Here is a 6915-nt window from a genome sequence, read left to right as displayed (position 1 = left end):
TACAACTATTGCATCAACTAATCATCAATCTCTGAATCACCCAACATTGAATCACTGAAACCATGTCATCAAACACAGTCACCAGAACACAGAGCAGAACGCAGAACTCTGCAACAACAACCAGATCCAACTGTAACTTCAAATATCATATTTCATAATGTATACACTACTCTGATGAACCGAACGAGCATGTATACGTGCTTTTACCAAAGCGAACCTACGTACAGATCTGAAAATATTAACTCATAACTTTGCAACTATTCTAGACATCAATCATACCCAGATCATAACATTTATAGAATAAACATGCGTCAATAATTCAGATCTAGTATATCCATGATCAAAACACATAATGATAATACATTCCAATCCTTAAGATCCTAATCCATCATTCATCAACATCCTCATAGGTGCATCCTTGGTTCATATCAAGCAAAGCATCACAAACCCATAACCTGCATACTGGATCTCTCACTTCATCAGATATTCAATCCCTGCACCACTTGCACACATTGGCCTAATGATCTTCTCCTCCTTATATAGGTTTAGGCCTCTCTCAATAGCATGGTCCAAAACCACGTAGGACCAATACCTTGGACCCAATACCTAGGGTCAATACCTCGGACCAAATACCATGGATCAAAATACCATGGACCAAAACTTAGTTTTCCAACATGTATGTGCCTTTCCTTCTGTGAAAGTGTGTGTGTACGTTATACACCCCTTTTGATCTGCTAACCTGCGTGTATATGCCCCTTTGTCAAGGTGAACCTATGTATACCTCTCTTTCTTCATTCTAATCATTAATTCTTTGCTATTGACCCGCTACATTGTGATCTGTCATCTGAGTGAGTTGCCATCAAGGACAACACTGTATCATAATGCCAACATGTCTGGCCTGTCAGCTTTTTGCATGTTGTCCTGTAAGCCCATAGTATGGTAGGTATGCGCAAGTCCCAATCATTTCACTGCACATTGCACACTTTGGCTAGCGCAGTTTCCAGTATTTTGTTGAAATCTTCTACAGTCCCATTGGCTTGTGGATGGTACGTTGTACTTTTCTGATGATACACCTGGAATTCTTCTGTGAGCATGTTGATAGTTTCGTTCAGGAAATGTGTTCTGCGATCACTCATTAAGATTTTCGGACAACCAAAGCAGGTTAATATGTTTTCGAACAAAAAATTTTCAGTCAAAGCAACCATGCAGTATTTGATCGGTTGTGCTTCCACCCATTTTGTTAGATACTCTATTGCGGTGATGATGTAGTGCGCGTCCATCTTTCCCTGAGATTTGATCGGTCCAACAAAATCTATTGCCCATTTCTCGAACGGTTGTAGTGTCATATGTGGATTTAATGGCATCTCATCCCTCCGTGATGGTTTTCCAGTCCTTGGACATATATCACAGGCCTTACAGTGCGCTTTCAAATCCTGGTGCAGGGTTGGCCACCACAACCCTGCGTGGAGAATCTTTTGTGCAGTTGCTCATCCTGCATAGTGTCCTCCTGCAGTTCCCCCTTGTGCTTCTGCGACAATCTGACTTCTTTCAAATTCAGGTACGTATCTTCGCAATGTCTCATCATTTCCCATTTTGTATAGGTGCTCCGTGATGAAAGAAAAATCTATCACACGCACCACCAATTCCTTCTTTTGTTGGATGGAATATTCCTTCGGCACAGTCCCTGTTATCAGAAAATGGATTATATCTTCAAAGTGCCCGTCCGTGACATGCACCACAAAGAGTTGTGCATCAGGTAATCCTTCCTCCAGATTAGTGGGTTCCTCACCCGTCTCAATGCGTGATAAATGATCCGGTCCTATGTTCAGGCATCCCAGCTTGACTACGACCTCAAAATCATATTCCTAGAACAATAACAGCCACCTGCATATGCGCCCCCCCAACACAGGCTTATTGACCAGGTATTTCAGCGCGGAATGGTCGGTATACATCTTGAAATGTCCTCCGAGCAAATAATGTCGGTATTTTTGGAGCACGTACACCATCACCAACCCTTCGCGCTCGATGGTGGAACAATTCTTCTCTGCTTTGGACAACCTCTGACTTGAAAATGCGATAGGGTGATCCAAACCTTCCCCGCCCTCCTATGTAAGCACTGCTCCTAGCGCGATACACAACGCATCCACATGGACATGAAACTCCATGTCCCATTTTGGGAAGATAAGGGTTGGAGTGAAGGCCAATTTTCCGTTCAAGACATCCAAAATTTTCATGCAATCGTCATTCCAGCAAAATGTAACATCCTTTTTCAATAGTTTTTCCATTAGCACAATGATTTGGGCATAGCTTTTGATAAACTTTCTGTAGTACCCGATGTGTCCCAAGGTAGCGTGCAACTGTTTAACACTTCGTGGTGCTTCCAAATTTAGAATAACAGCAATCTCCGTAGGGTCCACCATCAATCCCTGCTTGCAGACCACATGTCCCAGCAGGTTTCCAAAGGGAACGAGGAATGTGCACTTCTCAAGGTTCAACGCAATCTAGTGTCATTGGCAAGTATCCAGCATCAAGCGTAAGGTTGCTACATGGTGCTTAACTAATCCAAAGATAGTCCAATCATCCAGATAGACCTCCAAGAATTTGTGGGTGTATTCTTTGAACGCGGCAACAATGATGTGAAAAAAGATGGTTGGTGTGTTCTTCAACCCAAACGGCATAATGGTGTATTGAAAGCAGCCCCATTGCACTGCGAAGGTCATTTTTCTCCTATCTTCAGGTGTGATCTTAATCTGGTGGTACCCCAAGAACCCATCCATGAACAAGTAGGCTTCTTGTCCGCCGACATTCTCCAATACTTCATCTGTGAATAGTGTCGGGAATGGGTCATGTACACAGGCGTCATTCATCTTTCTGAGGTCCACGCATATTCTTATTTCGCCCTTCTATTTTTTCCTTGTACTACCATAGGACTCACCTAGTCAGATTCTTCCACTGGTTCAATAATTCTGGCTGCGAGCTTGTTTTCTAATTCTACGTGTACCTTTTCCTTATATTTCAGATTCAAGCAGTAAGGTCTGTACTTCACCGTCTTTGCGTCGGGTTTTAGGGAGATCTTCATCATCCTTAAGTCACCAACTATCCATTTTAAATTCATAATTTTGGTCGGGAATAATTCTTGGTATTCGCGGAGTAACTCAGTGACCTTATCCACCATGACATCATCCCAATAGTCTCCAAGCATTGCATACTTTGGGTCCACCTCCGTTCCAATGTTTACCTGCTTTTTTTTTAGCGGCTCGGTGATGTCGGGGTCCTCAAACCTCACGACAACCTTCCATTTTTGGAATGTTAATATTTCATGGGTTCTCATCATCCTCCTCAACATTTACATTGTAACACTCTAGTGCACAACCTAGTTGTGTCGCCCATTCGAGTTGAAGCACTTCTATTGGCTCCTGGGGTATTTTGAAGATAGCTTCTTTTACTGCTTGTAGCGCATCATCAACAGTATCCCACCAATGATATTCAAACATGAAAGTTAACTGAAATCGCTTGCACAAGATATCCCATTCACTTGTACCATGGCAGAGCTCCGTCTTAGTATACCAATTCATGGGTATGGCATCCAGGGTATGACAGAACAAATGTACCGATTCAAGTTGTGGCTCTTCCTTGTAGGCCTTGGTCCGTTTCGCAAGGTGTGTACGTCGATCATCACGTCCGTCATACTTGTCTACTAACCGCATTTGTGGATTCCCAAAGCATAGGCGCATCGTCCTTCTGCATCTGCGCCAATCCTCAAAGCTTTTCTGATGCATACTCCACCACCTTGCAGGCGTAACGCGCAGTGCCCATTTCAAAGTGTCAAAACACTATTGTTCTGGCACTTCGCTCTCAAATTTATTATGGAATTAATCCATCGTTGTCAACCCGTCGTACCTAGGCAGATCCCTTATCTTTGTTGTCACACAACGCAGTGATCTTACCATCATGTTGCAATTGAGCGTGGTTACTTTGTGTAACCGATTCTGTCATTGTTCTATTTCTTCGTTTGAATCCGAAGTGCAGGAGCTTTTGTGCTCCCACGAAATCCTACCATCTATTGTTGGATTCACCCAATCCTGCTCTCGAACGGTTATCTTGTAGATACAGTCGAGATCATCATCACTATCATTGTTGCACACCAGTTCTGTGTAGTGCATTCCTTCCACAGGGTATAAAGGTACCACTACGAACAATGACTTTTCTCAAAAATCATTTTGCGCTTCTTTAGATTTATCACTCTGTTCATATCAGTGGCCCAATCTATTCCTAGTAGTGTGGGATAGGGATTGTTGTCATCAACATTCTCTATCACTTTGAAATTTTCTAGCGCACTAGCACCTTTGATATCTACTGTTATCCCTTGCAATCTTCCCATCGGTAAGATATTCTACTGGTTCACCATTCACAATTGAATAGGAGATCATTGTAACGTGGGTCTGCCCATGCGTTCCCATGTTTGTTTTGGAATTACATTCATGTCTGATCTGAGATCCAGAATTTCTTGATCCCTTTCATACTCTGTGATTTGCGCAGTCAATCTCATTTCCCTTCCTGTTCACAATGCATGCTTTCCAAGTTTGCGGACTATGCATGGTTCTCCTGTCCCAAAGCACCTAGTGACAAGTTCCTGTAGTCCTTTTACAGCCTTGTTGTTGCGCAGCAGTTTCATGCATGTCTCTAGAAAGGTAGTGAGCATTAAAGGATCCATCCCTGGTTCTAGTTGATCCTTACTACCTGAAGAGGAGGCCTCTGTGAAGCTCTTCTTAGCTTCCATGAATGTCTCCTTCGCGCGCTCTAAATGAAATTCCGATTCCTTTGTAGGAGCCTTATGAACCCACGCACTTTCTTCTGGTTGCTTACCTTTGTCATCTCCGGTTGTGATACCACTTCGAAGCACTATGTTTACATTTGGATCCTCTTCGCGCAGTTCAGACCTCATCATTTGTAGGTTCTGAGTTGGAGGAGGCTGGAGTACTCATTTATCGTGCAACCTCGCTATCAATGTAGGGCAATCCTCCATCCCATGATCAAATTGGGTACAGTATAAACATGATTCTTTCGTGGGATTCATACAATCGCGGGCATAGTACCCTGGCCCTCCGCAATTGTAACAAATTAGTTGTTCGCGACCCCTTCCTAGTCCCATTCCACCTCGACCTCATCCGCACCCCTAAAATCCAGCACACGCCATGCCTACATTTGGATTGAGGGCTCATGTTTCGGTCTGCAGTCTATAGGCAGGGGTCTGATCCATCATCAGCTCGTAATTTCTGCAGGTGCACTCATCATGGCCTATCGACCTGCAGAAATTACAGAACAATTTTTGGGACATCTGCGTGTACTTCTGTAATAGATGACAGTTACCTACAGTGTGTTTTCCTCCTATCTGACAAATCACACACCATAATGTAGGCGCCACGCTCAGTCCTGCTTGTGCCTCTGGTCTTAATGGGACTGGCCCTCCTCCCACCAAGTAATTCACAAAAACTAGACAAGGGTCCTTGTCATGCCCCTAGCCTTTACATTTTATGCACCATACCTCCTCAAGTGCCTCTGGCCGAGTTGTCATGTCTTGTTTCAAAACCTGCATTTCTAGACATAAATTTTTCAGTTGTGCGTGGATTTGTTGGACTCCCAAACCGGGATCTTGTATTGGGGTCTCATGCAATCTCATTGCAATCTCCAAAGCTTCGACCTGGGTGGATAGCTTTTATTGTGACAACGTCGTCCTTAAATGTGGTGTTAGTGACGCTATAAACCATGCGCGATGTTGTCCATCCATCAAGGTCATGTTGGCTTCACGAATCATACTCTTCAGTCTCTGGTTCAGATCCCATGGGGTCTCACCTGGAAGCATCGCGATTTCCTTAAACCCGATAATCGATTGTGTCTCTAATTTTGGCCTACTAAATTCCTTGTTTAGCGCAGCCTGGATATCTGCAATTCCTGCATTTGGATGGTCATTGTAATGCTTAATGTACCACGTTAGTGCGCGATCCTGAAACACGCTTACCAACGTTGCCTTCTTTATATTGTCATCCATGACTCCTTGTGCTTCCCATACAGCCTTTACTACGAACCAAAATTGATCTGGATCTTTGTTCCCTACTCCTCTGAATATCGGCAGTTTGATCGCGCTTGCCATATTGAACTATGGTGGTGGTGGAGGTGGTGTGGGTGGAGATGGGGGTGACAATGGTAAAACTAGTGGTGGTGTAGGTGGGGGTGGTATGTGTGGAATTTGCTGCCTTATCAGACTGATCACGCTTCTCGGAGAAGCTTTCGCGAGCTCTTCCTCACTTTCCTGTCACGGCGAAATCAAGGGGTTATTTTCTATCTATGCGCTACCTTCATTTTTGTAGATCCTCCCACTTCACATAGTCCCAAACATCAATTTATTCGCATAACTTGCTTTTCGCACAATAACATTTTGATCCGTATTCAATGATTTAATGTACTTATCTCGCGGTCCCTTGAGGAAGTGACGTTCCGCCTCACTATAATTGACGATCATATCTACCACGAACTCGGTGATAAATCCCCCTATAATTTGATCGAGCTAATGGTGCATAGTGCGCGCGATCTTATCTTCTAATGCTTCTAGTCTATGCACCAATTCCGAAGTCCACAAAATCGGTTTGTCAAGCCTACACCTTCCCTGATTGTCTACTAGCTTCGTGATCCACTCATACAGCTAAGAGGGGAAGGATGCAAAGAAAATTTCGTGGATTTCCATATATAAGTAGCGCTCTAACCATTGTTCCTTTGATACACGCGGATTCTTGTTTTCCTATGCTGTGAACTCGTGAATCTTCTTGTCCAACCACCCTTCAATTTCTTTCTTTGTTGGATTCCAGTGACACGACATCAGACATCCCTTATGCAGATCTCAGTCCCGGAAATGGAACC

Source organism: Pinus tabuliformis, chromosome 4_2 (genome assembly GCF_031772625.1).
Source record: "Pinus tabuliformis cultivar Carrire ecotype Pingquan chromosome 4_2, CPIR1, whole genome shotgun sequence".
Classification (NCBI taxonomy): domain Eukaryota; kingdom Viridiplantae; phylum Streptophyta; class Pinopsida; order Pinales; family Pinaceae; genus Pinus; species Pinus tabuliformis.
Note: the sequence above shows the minus strand (reverse complement) of the source record.